At 42.8% G+C, this 15,973-nt stretch overlaps 1 pseudogene; it reads right to left on the bottom strand.

Moving 5' to 3' along the window:
• Window positions 1–3,317: 3,317 nt before the first annotated feature.
• On the bottom strand, window positions 3,318–11,793 carry LOC124048827 (annotated as a pseudogene).
• Between the last annotated feature and the right edge of the window lie 4,180 nt (window positions 11,794–15,973).

The following is a 15,973-nucleotide window of genomic DNA, read 5'->3' as shown; positions in this document are numbered from 1 at the left end:
TGATCAGGCATCCTCAACTGACGGGATGAGGTCAATGTCCTTCCAGGATACCCGGGCCAGGTCGATTAGAAAGGCATGCTCACAGAAGTGTTTTAGGGAGAGTTTGACAGTGATGAGGGGTGGTCGTTTGACTGCGGCTCCGTAGGGGATACAGGCAATGAGGCAGTGATCGCTGAGATCCTGGTTGAAGACAGCGGAGGTGTATTTGGAGGGCCAGTTGGTCAGGATGACGTCTATGAGGGTGCCCTTGCTTACAGAGTTGGGGTTGTACCTGGTGGGTTCCTTGATGATTTGTGTGAGATTGAGGGCATCTAGCTTAGATTGTAGGACTGCCGGGGTGTTAAGCATATCCCAGTTTAGGTCACCTAACAGAACAAACTCTGAAGCTGGATGGGGGGCGATCAATTCACAAATGGTGTCCAGGGCACAGCTGGGAGCTGAGGGGGGTCGGTAGCAGGCGGCAACAGTGAGAGAATTATTTCTGGAGAGAGTAATTTTCAAAATTAGTAGTTCGAACTGTTTGGGTATGGAAAGTATGACATTAAAGTATGACATTACTTTGCAGGCTATCTCTGCAGTAGACTGCAGTAGACTGAATAAGAGGAGCAGGTTTCTGGGCATGGTAGAATATATTCAGGGCATAATGCACAGACAGGGGTATGGTGGGGTGCGGGTACAGCGGAGGTAAGCCCAGGCACTGGGTGATGATGAGAGAGGTTGTATCTCTGGACATGCTGGGTGTAATGGGTGAGGTCACCGCATGTGTGGGAGGTGAGACAAAGGAGGTATCAGGGGTATAAAGAGTGGAACTAGGGGCTCCATTGTGAACTAAAACAATGATAACTAACCTGAGCAACAGTATACAAGGCATATTGACATTTGAGAGAGACATACAGCGAGGCATACAGTAATCACAGGTGTTGAATTGGGACAGCTAGCTAAAACAGTAGGTGAGACAACAACAGCTAATCAGCTAGCACAACAACAGCAGGTAAAATGGCGTTGACTAGGCAACGGGGCCGACAGATAAAACAAACAAGCAGAATGGAGTACCGTGATTAATGGACAGTCCAGCGTGCATCAGCTATGTAGCCAAGTGATCAGTGTCCAGGGGGCAGCGGTGGATGGGGCAGGGAAGCTGGACTGGCGAGTGTTATCCAGGTTTAAAAAACTAACAATGACTAAATAGCTTGTAGCTAGTTAGCTGGTTAGCTTCTGGAGGTTCTTGAGTGTGTTCTAAAAATTAAAATAATAGCGATTCCGTATCACATTGGGTGAGGCAGGTTTCCGGAAGGTATAAACAAATAAAAAAATCGGAAAGAGATAGAAAGTACATATGGGTCCAGTGAGTGTTTGGGACGCGGCGATGCAGACGGTTAACAGGCCTGTGCTAACAAGCTAACAGTTAGCAGGCCGGGGTAAACAAGGTAGCAGTTAGCGGACCAGGGCTAAACAAGTTAGCAGTTAGCAGGCCGAATTAGCAAGCAAGGAGATAGCAAGGGCTGGAGAGTTAGCCTTTGGGGGATGTCGCGATGGGGTGAGTCTGTTTATTCCTCTTCATGCGGTGACATCGATAGACCGGTCGTGGGCCCGGGTATTGTAGCCCAGGAGTATGCTACGGTGGTAAGCACAGGTGCTCTGGCCGGGCTAGCTTCAAGCTAAGTGTTTGGAAATGCTAGCCAGAAGTAATCATCTGGGTTTGCGGTTTAGCTAGATAGCTAGTTGTGAAGATCCAGCTGAAAAATGTTCCGTTTGCGGTGAGAATCCGGGGATAAAAAATAAATAGGTCAGTTATGCTCCGGTTAGCGCCGCATTGTTCGAACTGGCGAGAGCTTTCCGAGCTAAAGGTTAGCTGATGACCGGTTAGCTGAAGACCGCTAGCATAGCTGGTGGTTAGCTGGCTAGCTTCAGTTGAGGGGTTCCGGTTCCGAAGTAAATATAAATACTTTAGGAAAAAGTAGCTACATTGGGTGAGGCGGGTTGCAGGAGAGTATTTGGAAGCTTAGGTTTAGCAAAATGTTTTTAAAGATATGCGAAGAAAAATATGTAAAAACGAAAAAGAAACGATATATACAAGGGACACGATACGACAGGATGACTTACTGCTACGCCATCTTGGAATCAATGTTGTTATGAATGTGGACATATTGTGGATTGACATGAAATGTGATGTCTTAATCTTAAACCCATAGGAATGTGGTAATGAATACAAATTGTTACACCCTGATCAGTTTCACCTGTCTTTATGATTGTCTCCACCCCCCTCCAGGTGTCGCCCATCTTCCCCATTATTCCATGTGCATTTATACCTGTGTTCTCTGTTGTCTGTTGCCAGTTTGTTTTGTTTGTCAAGCCTACCAGCAGTTTTCCCCCTTGCGCCTATCTTTGCTATAGTTTCTGTTTTCTTGTTTCTAGGTTTTGACCATTCCTGCCTGCCACATTGTACCTTTGCCACACCTATCTGGATTACTGTCTTCTGCCTGCCCTTGACCTGTCCTTTTGCCTGCCCCTGTTCGAATAACACACTTTTGTTCATTCGACACTTTCTGCACCTGTGTCTTACCTTAAACGTGATACAAATTTTGGACTCAGGCCATTTTGACATAGATCTGCAGGTGGCAATATGTTTATTAGGATAAAGCAGTTAGATCATTTTAATAAATATCAATAAACAATACTTTTGAATGGTACAGTTAGTTCACTTTTGAAACACCACAGACTTCACACAAAGTCTAGTCTCTGAATAAATGTATATATTTTGTGACAAACAGACAATTCATTTTAGGATTATATGTTTTTGCAATTTAAACAGCATATGTTCTCCAGATCTAATCAAGGGTATTAAACATTCTGTTATTCTACTGCACACACTACTATTTAAAAAAAACACTTTCTAAAATATGTGTTTTATCCTCTTCCCTAAATCTTTTAAGTATGTACACATTCATTATTGCTAATGCCTGGCAGATTATGCTAAACCACATCTACGAAACAACGTTTTTGCTCTTGCCCTAAAGTTAACAAATCTGAATAAGTCAGTCTTCCATCGGAGTTCTGAGGCAGGCAGACGGAAGCACTACTGTGTGAGCTGCTGTCTCCCATTTCAGCCGATGTGAGCACAGTCTCCCCTGTAATGTTTGAGCCTGCTGTAGAAGACAGATGGAGAGGATGCAGGTGAAGGTCAGGAAGCCCACTGCCACTCCAAGACTTGAAGTGGAGTTAGAGTTGTGGAGTTAGAGTTGTGGAGTTAGAGTTGTGGAGTTAGAGTTGTGGAGTTAGAGTTGTGGAGTTAGAGTTGTTGAGTTAGAGTTGTTGAGTTAGAGTTGTGGAGTTAGAGTTGTTGAGTTAGAGTTGTTGCTGCCCATGAGTTGTTCTTTTGATGTTACAATGCTCTCTGCTTTGGTGGTAATGGAAGGATAAGTGATTGTTTTGTACTCTGTCACTCCATCTACATTTTCAGGAACAACACTCCTTCTCCTCCTAATGTTACAATGCTTGAACTTACTGCAGGTGCTCCTCTGACAGAGACGGGTGATGCAGTGGACGAAGCAGGTGGGTACGGTCTCATTCTGCTGCTCAATGAAGCGGAAGGCCGGGAAGGAGATGCAGGCATTATGACTATCTTCGTTTTCCTGCATGGTCATCTGGTCCTTGTTGCTGGCGACAAACAGGTTGAAGTAAGTGGAGTTAGTGAGTGGAGGAGAAATGGAGGGGTTGCATCGGTCCAGGAGCACATGGTACTGGGAGGTCAGGTTGGTTGCCTTGCCTTGCACATGGACTTTGGTTCTCAGCTCAATACCCAGTTTCGGAATGACCATGGGAGTAGTGTGGTTGAGTTCAAGGCTCAAAGTGCTGATGAAACTCTCATTGTTGTCCTACACTGCAATGGAGGATGCTGACATCAATCAGGATGTTGTTGATCAGGTACTCTAGGGGATAGGTGCAGGAGTAGTGATAGCTCAGCGTTATAGGTGTCAGTCATATGATCAGACCACACCACTGATGTTGACTGTCTGGATGTTGGAGAAGTCAGAAAATATCTCTGTGCCTGGAGTGCTGGTTGTCCTGAAGAGGCTACCACAATAATTGGTCGTGTTGAGGGGGAATTTAAACCTACTGAGATATCAGTGTATTCTGGGCGTCTTAAGTTTGTTCTGCATTCACTTAATTGTAGTTGACTGCTCTTTGCAACCATCATGGCCAAAAGGAAAAAGCTTGGAAGATGCATTTTGAGTTCCTTGCTGTGTTGGTATCTTGACTGGGACACTAAAATGTGTACTTTGCTGGTTGTCTCCTGCTTTTTGATTCTGTTGAGATGTATGGAGATGTTTTCATAGCCAAGCAGGGCTTCTTGGGATTGAACAGAAGCAAACTCATAGTCGCTCTGTGTATTGAAACAATTGCATTGTTTTGATGGTTACGCCTCACCACGACTCACCACCTTCCCTCCCCTCAGAGAGTTTTAAGCAGATGCTAAAACCTACAAAAAATGTTGTTAGTTTATTTGGCTCGCTAAGTTAACGTTGTTTTTGTTCTTTTTGTTTTACTCTGCCTGCAAACACGCTGGATGATTCAGAATCCATTGAAGAGCCTGAACGATTCATTGACGAGAGATACTTACAAACTCAAAGAAACATGTCGCTAGTTTCGGAGGATTCAAGGATTCAATGAAAGGCTTGTCAAACTTGATATCTTTGATATATTACGAGAGGACATCAGTGCATTGTGCCAGTCTAGCATTCAGCCAACTTCAGATTGATGATCTAAGGAAAGAGAAACGCTTGGATTGCGTCCTACCTGACAGGTCGCTCCTACCAGGTGGCGTGGCGAGAATCTGTCTCCTCACCATGCGCTCTCACCACTGGTGTCCCCCAGGGCTCTGTTCTAGGCCCTCTCCTATTCTCGCTATACACCAAGTCACTTGGCTCTGTCATAACCTCACATGGTCTCTCCTATCATTGCTATGCAGACGACACACAATTAATCTTCTCCTTTCCCCCTTCTGATGACCAGGTGGCGAATCGCATCTCTGCATGTCTGGCAGACATATCAGTGTGGATGACGGATCACCATCTCAAGCTGAACTTCGGCAAGACGGAGCTGCTCTTCCTCCCGGGGAAGGACTGCCCGTTCCATGATCTCGCCATCACGGTTGACAACTCCATTGTGTCCTCCTCCCAGAGCGCTAAGAACCTTGGCGTGATCCTGGACAACACCCTGTCGTTCTCAACTAACATCAAGGCGGTGGCCCGTTCCTGTAGGTTCATGCTCTACAACATCCGCAGAGTACGACCCTGCCTCACACAGGAAGCGGCGCAGGTCCTAATCCAGGCACTTGTCATCTCCCGTCTGGATTACTGCAACTCGCTGTTGGCTGGGCTCCCTGCCTGTGCCATTAAACCCCTTCAACTCATCCAGAACGCCGCAGCCCGTCTAGTGTTCAACCTTCCCAAGTTCTCTCACGTCACCCCGCTCCTCCGCTCTCTCCACTGGCTTCCAGTTGAAGCTCGCATCCGCTACAAGACCATGGTGCTTGCCTACGGAGCTGTGAGGGGAACGGCACCTCAGTACCTCCAGGCTCTGATCAGGCCCTACACCCAAATAAGGGCACTGCGTTCATCCACCTCTGGCCTGCTCGCCTCCCTACCACTGAGGAAGTACAGTTCCCGCTCAGCCCAGTCAAAACTGTTCGCTGCTCTGGCTCCCCAATGGTGGAACAAACTCCCTCACGACGCCAGGACAGCGGAGTCAATCACCACCTTCCGGAGACACCTGAAACCCCACCTCTTTAAGGAATACCTAGGATAGGATAAAGTAATCCTTCTCACCCCCCCCCCCCTTAAAATATGTAGATGCACTATTGTAAAGTGGCTGTTCCACTGGATGTCATAAGGTGAATGCACCAATTTGTAAGTCGCTCTGGATAAGAGCGTCTGCTAAATACTTAAATGTAAATGTAAATGTAAATGTAGAAACACGGAACTGAAAGGTACTGTAGACTCTATTCATGGCAAGGTGGAGGGGGTGCAAAGGGAAAACAAACAACTAAAAGAAATCTTGCTTGATATACAGTGTCGATCAACGCGGGACAATCTAATATTTTCAGGGATACCGGAGAATGACCACAGCAGAAGCTGTGAGGACACAGTCCGATACTTTGTCAACTCAACTGAAACTGCCCACTGATGTTGTGCATAATGGCACTTTCTCCAGAGTCCATAGAATAGGTAAGGCCTCTGGGAATGGACCTCGGGCTGTTGTTGCATGTTTTGACAAATTTAAGCAAAAGGAAATGATGAAGAGCAGGGGCAGAGAACTCAGAAACACTGATTTTGGAATGAATTATCACTTCCCCACTGAGATCAATGAAAGGAGAAAAAAAGAAAAAGCATTGCCTGAATCATTGAGTCTCCATGGTGATGGATAAACTTTACATCAACGGGCAATTGTTTCAGGACTCTAGAGTAACTCCCTGGTTATTTGAATTGTATGTTCAAATCTGAGTTTGTGTTGTAGTGTATCATGACAACTTCAACTATAATGAATACATGCTCTATTGATCTCCACTTGACAAGGAAAGGGTTGCATATAGCTCAGGTTAATGTATGTAGCCTTCCTAACAAAATGCATGAGGTTTTTAACTTGGTCAACATAAATAATATTCATATTTTGGCTTTGACCGAAAAGCATTTAGATGCATCTGTAAATGATGGGCAAATTAACATTCAAGGATATAGTCTACTGAGAAGGGACAGGAACAGGAATGGTGGGGGTGTTACACTGTATCTTCAGAATCATATACCTTTTAAGAGGAGGGATGACCTTAATGTAGGTTAAATAGAGGCACTATGGGCTCAGGTACATCTGCCTCAACAGGCAGTCATATTGGTAGGATGTGTGTATAGACCTCCTAGCTCTAAGGTGTCCTATCTGGATGACTTAAGCACTGGGTTTGACCAGGCCACAGACAGCAACAGAGATGTATTTATCTTGGGTGATTTTAATATAAATTGGAAGAATCCTAATAGTTTGAATAGAACTAAATTGATGAGATATTCCGAGAATTGTGGTTTGAAATAAATGGTAATGATACTACTAGATCATCCAGTTGGGTCATCGTTCAGACACATGCATTGATCTGATCTTCTGTAATATTCCATTGCAATGTTTTAAAGCCAGATCAATGCCAGTGGTCTGGACAGACCATAATTCCAACAAGACAATGATCCAAAACACAAAGCAAAATCTACAATGGAATGGTTCAAAAATAAACATATCCAGGTGTTTGAATGGCCAAGTCAAAGTCCAGACCTGAATCCAATCGAGAATCTGTGGAAAGAACTGAAAACTGCTGTTCACAAATGCTCTCCATCCAACCTCACTGAGCTCGAGCTGTTTTGCAAGGAGGAATGGCAAAAAAATTCAGTCTCTCGATGTTCAAAATTGATAGAGACATACCCCACGCGACTTACAGCTGTAATCGCAGCAAAAGGTGGCGCTACAAAGTATTAACGTAAGGGGGCTGAATAATTTTGCACGCCCAATTGTTCAGTTTTTGATTTGTTAAAAAAGTTTGAAATATCCAATAAATGTCGTTCCACTTCATGATTGTTGTTGAATCTTCACAAAAAAATACAGTTTTATATCTTTATGTTTGAAGCCTGAAATGTGGCAAAAGGTCGCAAAGTTCAAGGGGGCCGAATACTTTCGCAAGGCACTGTATATGTTAAAACAGCATGCATGATCAGAAGGATAGCTAAATATATACCGGGAAAGATTCTTAAGCAAATAACCCAAGCATTAATTGAGAGTCAGGTGAATTACTGTTCTGTGGTCTGGGGAAATGCGTCAGTAAGTGAAATTAGAAGGCTGCAGATTGCACAGAACAAAGCAGCAAGGATTGTTTTAAGGTATAGATATGATTCTTCTGTTGTAGTCATGCACAATGCTCTTGGTTGGTCATCAATCAACAAGATAATTGAAAAAAACATGCTTATTTTATTTCATAATATACACCATTTAAAACAGCCAAACTCTATTCACAACGGTATTCAGTTGGTAAGAGACAGACATTCAGTAAATATTAGGAATAGACAGTCCACCATCTATGTGCTATCCAGACAGAAAAGAGAAATAGGCAAAATAACATTTTGATTTAGAGCAATAAAGAAATGGAATAATTTAACTGAGCAAATCAGAAACCTCTCAATATATAAATTTAAACAATACTTTAAAACCATTTAAATATAATACGTAGAAATGTTGTGTTGGACTATAGTAGATGAGGAATCAATATCTTCTTAGACTGAGTATTTATCTGGTCAATATGTTAGTGTATTATGTCTGTTTGTAACAGTGTGTTTTATGTGAAAATGTGTTCAGATTATAAATTGTATTTTAATATTTAAGGACTATTGGAAGATTAGTCCAAATGAGGACTAAAAGAGATCCAAATCAAATCAAAACCTTGTAGTCACACCTTGGTCTTAGTATTTTGTGTTTTCTTTAATTATTTGTTCAGGCCAGGGTGTGACATGGGTTTATTGTATTGTCGTATTGGTTTTTTTGTAGGCATTGGGATTGTGGTTGATTAGGGGTGTGTCTAGCATAGGCTTGGCTGCCTGAGGCGGGTGATTCTTGTTGTCTCTGATGGGGAACTGTATTTAGGTAGCCGGGGTTTCACTTTGTAGTTCGTGGGTGATTGTTCCTGTCTCTGTGTAGTTTCACCAGATAGGCTGTAATTAGGTTTCACGTTCCGTTTTGTTGTTTTATATTTGTATCAGTTATTTAATGTACCGCGATTCATTCATTAAATACATGAGTAACCACCACGCTGCATTTCGGTCCGACTCTCTTTCAACAAACGAAGAAACACAAGACACCTTTGGTCTTCAGAAATGAAGTATAGACAATGGCCTGATTCCTTTGTGGCTTTGCTTTAACAGATTTGGAAAGTATTCAGACCCCTGACTTTTCCCACATTTTGTTACATTACAGCCTTATTCTAAAATGGGTTCAATTGTTTAGTTTTCCTCTCATCAATCTACAAACAATACCCCATACCCAAGACAAAATCACTTTTTTTTATATGATAATATAATATTTCATGAAGTAAGCAACAAAACTCAGTCAATACTTTGGTTGTCTAATTTATTGATTCTCAACAATACCCTTCTGACCTTTAAATTCTTCTGACCCAAAGGTTTTCATTATAAAGCACACAGTGCAGTGCCCTACAGGGTTATCTCATCACTTTGCAACTATGTCACTTTGACATTAAACAGAGGGAAAATTGACAACTTTTCTTGGATTCAGGCATTCTTTTTATTCAAATTATTTCCTTAATTTTAGCCAGCATCCTGGTTCCCAGTAACATGCACACCCTCACCATTCTCCACTGTCCGAGATGGAACATGAGTAGGGGTCATGGTTTAAATCGAAGAACCCTTTCCGCAGGAAGGTGAGAGAAAAGCAGCTACTCTTACCCAGAGCCACTTATGTGAAAGTCCATTCAGCTAAAACAACCACCTATAATATAACATACACTATATATATATAAAAAGTAGGCGGACACCCCTTCAAATCCGTGGATTTGGCCATTTCAGCCACACCTGTTGCTGACAGGTGTATAAAATCAAGCACAACACCATGCAATCTCAATAGACAAACAATGGTAGTAAATTAGCCTTACTGAAGAGCTCAGTGACTTTGAACGTGGCAATGTCATAGGATGCCACCTTTCCAACAAGTCACTTCATCAAATTTCTGCCCTGCTAGAGCTGCCCCTGTCAAGTGCTGTTATTTGGAAACGTCTAGGAGGGACAAGGGCTCAGCCGTAAAGTTGTAGGCCACACAAGCACACAGAACGGGACCTCAGAGTGCTGAAGCACGTAGAGTAAAAGACCTCTTGTCTTCGGTTGCAACACACACTACCGAGTACCAAACTGCCTCTTTGTTGGGAGCATCATGAAATGGGTTTCAATGGCCGAGGAGCAGCACACAAGCCTAAGATCACCATACGCAATGCAAGAGTCGGCTGGAGTGGTGTAAAGCTCGCTGCCATTGGACTCTGGAGCAGTGGAAAGGCGTTCTCTGGAGTGATGAATCATGCTTCACCATCTGGCAGTCTGACAGACTAATCTATGTTTGGAGGATGCAAGGAGAACGCTACCTAATATAACATAGTGCATAGTGCCAACTGTAAAGTTTGGTGGATGACTAATAATGGTTGCAGGCTGTTTTTCATGGTTTGGGCTAGGCCCCTTATTTCAAGTGAAGGGAAGTCTTAACACTACAGCATACAATGTAATTCAAGACGATTCTGTGCTTCCAACTTTGTGGCAACAGTTTGGGGAAGGCCCTTTCCTGTTTTTGCATGACAATCCTCCCATGCACAAAGCGAGGTCCATACAGAAATGGTTTGGCGAGATCGGTGTGGAAGAACTTGACTGACCTGCACATGCCCTGACCTCAACCTAATAGAATGCCTTTGAGATTAATTGGAACGCCGACTGCGAGCCAGGCCTAATCGCCCAGCATCAGTGCCTGACCTCAGTAATGCTTGTGGCTGAAAGGAAGCAAGTCCCTGAAGCAATGTTCCAACATCTAGTGAAAAGCCTTCCCACAAGAGTGAACAGCAAAAGGGGGACCAACTCCATATGAATGCCTGTGATTTGGGAATGAGATGTTCGACAAGCGGGTGTCCACATACCTTTGGTCATGTCGTAAATCCTTCTTCAAAATGTGCTGCTTACCGGCAAAACAGTTGTGGTTGAAGTTTTGTGTGCACACATTACTTTGTGTCAGACTCTTTAATGTTGTTACTGTAGCTGTGCCAGCCGCTAGCTAACAGACCTCTGGCTTTTACAAATGTATGTGCTTTGTCATGCCTATTGAATAAAATGCTTCCTCTCGCTTTCTCCCCCAAGCCAGAACGGGTTCCTTATCATCCCTAAACCTTAAACTTATCTTTGTCTGCCAACAGACTTTGCTGTTAAGATAAGTCATTGACCACTTAACTCTCATGACAGTTTTCTGTCTTGTAAGGCTTTTCAGGAGTTTATCAGCTCATAAAGCTCAGTGGTGTTCACATTGTGTGGGAATTCTCTGTTCTTCATTCTGCAACTACCTCCCCCTAAAAAGCAAAGTTTGAAATGTGTTCTCTTGTGACATTGAGTCTAGTGACTCTTGTCAAGGCTCTGGTCAGTCTGGATATATAGTGTGTATATAAGTTTTACTGATCCAAATATACACAATAGCACATCTCCTAGGCAACAGAAACTGGCACAAATATGTCATATGCTGGAAATCATCTTGAAATACATGTAACTACCCTCAGAAAATATAGGCATACCTAATTTTACTTTCTAAAATGTTAACAAAGATCTATAATTAACCTGTCACCAGTAATTCTTTGCTATATTTTCAGATTCCAGACTTTTTCATCTCACATGTGTACCTACCCCTTAACAGTGTACATTCATCAATGGCTTTGCACAAAACTATAACATACTAGTATCTTGCTGTCTGCGGATCAGACATTACACAGCAGACCTAGTTTACACATCTGCCAAATACTTGAGGTGCGCTTGATTTAGCTTGCACTTTTGGGACTATTCATTGGTTCCATAGTACAGGACAAGCTAAATAATGCACAGCTCAAGCATTCCAAAGTATTTGACTGTCACATCTTCTCCTGATCTCCCTCTCTGGCGCTTGAGGTCGCCAGGCTGACTCACACCTGTCGCCATCGTTAAGAGCAACAGTTCTTCATCGGACTCACCTGAACTCCATCACGTTATTAATTACCTTCCCTATATCTGTCACTTCCTCAGTTTCTTTCCAGAGTTAGCATTAATGTTGTTATGTGTCCCTTGTCCAGACGCTGTTCATGTTTTGTTTCCTGTCTGTTGATTCATTAAATATTCACTCCTTATACTTTCTTCTCATCTCCCAGCATCTACATGAACATGTATTTGACCTAGGTGTCCCTCACCAAGAAGAGAAGGAGACGGAGGTTATGCTAGATACCCAGAGAGATGAGAGATGAGCACATACAGTATAATAATCCAAATTACACAAGGGAACAAAGAGATCCAATAATGGCCCTATATCCTATTAAAACACTCATTCTCAGCAAGTACTGTAGGTTATGGCTTTTGTGTGATAGAGGTCAACTGAAGACATTGTTAACAGGTACATTAACTGAGTCATTAGTGCCACTGAAAACAAGAGAACCCGTTTTGATTCACTGTAATTGCTATGTGAGTCAGAATGGCTATGCCAGCTGTGTGTTTTATAATGTGCATACAGTTCGATCGTAAATAGTCTCCAGTTTGTTTGATTTACAGGAACTTTTCATAATTGTCCTCTTTTAAAAACATTTCTTAAAGTTTTTGGGTGTAGGAAAGACAAATAATTTGGGGTTTCCTCGACAAGTGTACTAGCTCTTTTTCTTTATACTGTAAGAATGATTAGATAAAATAACTCAAGTATCCTCCATGCCAATTTACAACCGTCCCTTGGTCCCTCTCAGAAAATGCCTAGATATCCCTGTCCCTGGACAACACTGCCCCCACATTCCCCTTCACTATATATACACCCTGTCTGTTGTGATGAAGACGGAGAGGAAGAGGAGAGGGACAGCGCCACGGATGGACAAATGCCTCAAGGTCTCCCATAGCTCCCCTTCCTCTCTGACTATGGCATGGGGGAGATTTATGGGGATTAGCATCCCCACTTCCCTTTTCCTCACCTCCCTTATCCTCTCCCCTTCACTTCCCTCACCTCCCTCAACTCCCTCTCCTCCTCCTCCGCTCCATGGCATATAACTGGTCCCTGGGATTAATGGAAAGACATACAGGTAGAACTTGAGAGTCTCAGGAGCAGATGAGTTGCAGCAGCGGAAATAGACAGGAAACTAGAGGGAGAGAAGGAGGAAGCAGTGAGAGTGCAGGGATTAGTTTGGTCCTTATAGATACTTGGTTAAGAACAAGCCTGTAGATTAGAAGGTAGGTGATGATAGCCACTGTCTGGAGACTGTGGTGCACTGATGGGAAAACAAGACTTATAAATTCACTTAAAATATGTTTTAGTGTGTACCAGGCTAAAAAGTCAGCAAACATGATCCTTTTAGCCCTCATCTACAAACACATCCACACATACAAATAATACTACCTTTTTAATACCTTCACAAAGTTATACATACTTACAGTGCCTTCAGAAAGCATTCAGACCTTTTGACTTTTTCCACATTTTGTTACGTTATGGCGTTATTCTAAAATTGATTAAATAAATACAAATTCCACAGCAATCAACACACAATACCTCACAATGACAAAGCGAAAACATTTTTTTAGAAAAAAACAAACAGAAATACCATATTTACTTAAGTATTCAGACCCTTTGCTATGAGACTCGAAATTGAGCTCAGGTGCATCCTGTTTCAATTGATCATCCTTGAGGTGTTTCTACAACTTGATTGGAGTCCGCCTGTGGTAAATTCAATTGATTGGACATGATTTGGAAAGGCACACCTCTCTATATAAGTCCCACAGTTAACAGTGCATGTCAGAGCAAAAACCAAGCCATGAGATCGAAGGAATTGTCCGTGGAGCTCCGAGACAAGATTGTGTCGAGGCACAGATCTGGGGAAGGGTACCAAAACATCTCTGCAGCATTGAAGGTCCCCAAGAACTCCATCATTCTTAAACGTAAGAACCTTCCAGAAGGACAGTCATCTCTGCAGCACTCCACCAATCAGACCTTTATGGTAGATTGGCCAGACGGAAGCCACTCCTCAGTAAAAGGCACAGTAAAAGTTTGCTGAAAGGCACCTAAAAGACTCCCAGAGCATGAGAAACAAGATTCTCTGGTCTGATGAAACCAAGACTGAACTCTTTGGCCTGAATGCCAAGCATCACATCTGGAGGAAACCTACGGTGAAGCATGGTGGTGAAGCATCATGCTGTGGGTTGTTTTTCAGAGGCAGGGACTGGGAGACTAGTCAGGATCGAGGCAAAGATGAACAGAGCAAAGTACAGAGATATCCTTTATGAAAACCTACTCCAGAGCACTCAAGACCTCAGACTGCGGCGAAGGTTCACCTTCCAACAGGACAACAACCCTAAGCACACAGCCAAGACAATGCAGGAGTAGCTTCGACAAAAGTCTCTGAATGTCCTTGAGTGGCCCAGACAGAGCCCGGACTTGAACCCGGTCAAACATTCTGAAGAGACCTGAAAATAGCTGTGCAGCAACGCTCCTGATCCAACCTGACAGAGCTTGAGAGGATCTCTAGAGAAGAAAGTGAGAAACTCCCCAAATACAGATGTGCCAAGCTTGTAGCATCATACCAAAGAAGACTCGAGGCTAATTGCTGCCTAAGGTTATTCAACAAAGTGCTGAGTAAAGGGCCTGAGTTCTTAAGTATATTTATATTTCAGTTTTTATAAAATGTATAAAAACCTATTTTTGCTTTGTCAATATGGGGTATTGTGTGTAGATTGATGAGAAAAAAAATATTAAATTAATTTTAGAATAAGGCTGTAATGTAACGAAATGTGGAAAAAGTCAAGGGGTCTGATTACTTTCCCAATGCACTGTTTTGTGTTTGTGTCACACACCCTGGCCGAAAGGGGTTGTGACTAAACTAAATTCAGTAGAATAGATCCGACTGCCTCACCCTATGTTTACACCAAGAGCATACTTCTACCATAGCCTACACAGGTTCTTATAGTTTGGGATTAAGTGGAAGAACATGGAAGGAGGGTCCGAGGCAGATCACAATTCACTGTTTATTTTATTTCTCTCCCAATTTCCATAAATCAAGTTAGCGTTAGCTCTGCACGAAGCACGGAGAGAGGCTATAACACAAAACAATTAACAAAGTGACCTCAGAGTCATCATTTCATTATAAGTGATACCTTCTTAGCAAAACCAAGGTTTACAAAAAAGGCCTTAGCTTCAAAACAAAATGTCAGCTCCCCTTTCAACTGCACCTACCCCTGGGCAGCTGCACCTGAAAATAAAATAAACAAGGGTTATAAAGAGAGCCAATCCCATACAGTATGCACACACTCATACACCACACAGTCATTCTCTCATGAGGCCGTATTAATTCAGTAGTCATTTGTTTCATTCTTTACCATTTCCTCTAGTCCGAAGTGGTAGTTTAATTAGACCAGCTGACCTGGTTCACGGCAGATGATATATCAGATAATATATCAGGGTAAACTGAGCCCCTGTTGAAGTCAACCTGAGTAGAGCTGTTATGTTAAGGAAATGAAATGTCACGTATAAAATGTGTTAACTCTCAGGGGTACAACATGCAACATGTTTAATAGTGGAATTTTTGTAAGAAAAAAAATCATGACTTTAATATACAGTACAAGCTATTTAAAAACCATTGAGATGGGAACTAATGATACATCCTGGGTTTTCCTTAGTGGGATGAAGTAGAGGTAGGTATCCACACATGGATAACACCTGAATAGAAACATGTTTTTCCAAGAAGTTCACACCTCACATCCATTCTGCTGTATTCATTATTTGATGTATTTAATCAGTTAGGTAAATGAACAACAACTTCTCATAATGACCTGTTTCCCCGACATCCCTTGACCCTGCCTAACAGGGTCGCATTGCATAGAACAACAACTTCTCATAATGACCTGTTTCCCCGACATCCCTTGACCCTGCCTAACAGGGTCGAACAACAACTTCTCATAATGACCTGTTTGACATCCCTTGATAGAACAACAACTTCTCATAATGACCTGTTTCCCCGACATCCCTTGACCCTGCCTAACAGGGTCGCATTGCATAGAACAACAACTTCTCATAATGACCTGTTTCCCCGACATCCCTTGACCCTGCCTAACAGGGTTGCATTGCATAGAACAACAACTTCTCATAATGACCTGTTTCCCCGACATCCCTTGACCCTGCCTAACCTAACAGGGTTGCATTGCAT

The sequence above is a fragment of the Oncorhynchus gorbuscha genome, linkage group LG01 (assembly GCF_021184085.1).
Source record: "Oncorhynchus gorbuscha isolate QuinsamMale2020 ecotype Even-year linkage group LG01, OgorEven_v1.0, whole genome shotgun sequence".
Classification (NCBI taxonomy): domain Eukaryota; kingdom Metazoa; phylum Chordata; class Actinopteri; order Salmoniformes; family Salmonidae; genus Oncorhynchus; species Oncorhynchus gorbuscha.
Note: the sequence above shows the minus strand (reverse complement) of the source record. Positions and strands in the feature narration are given on the sequence as shown.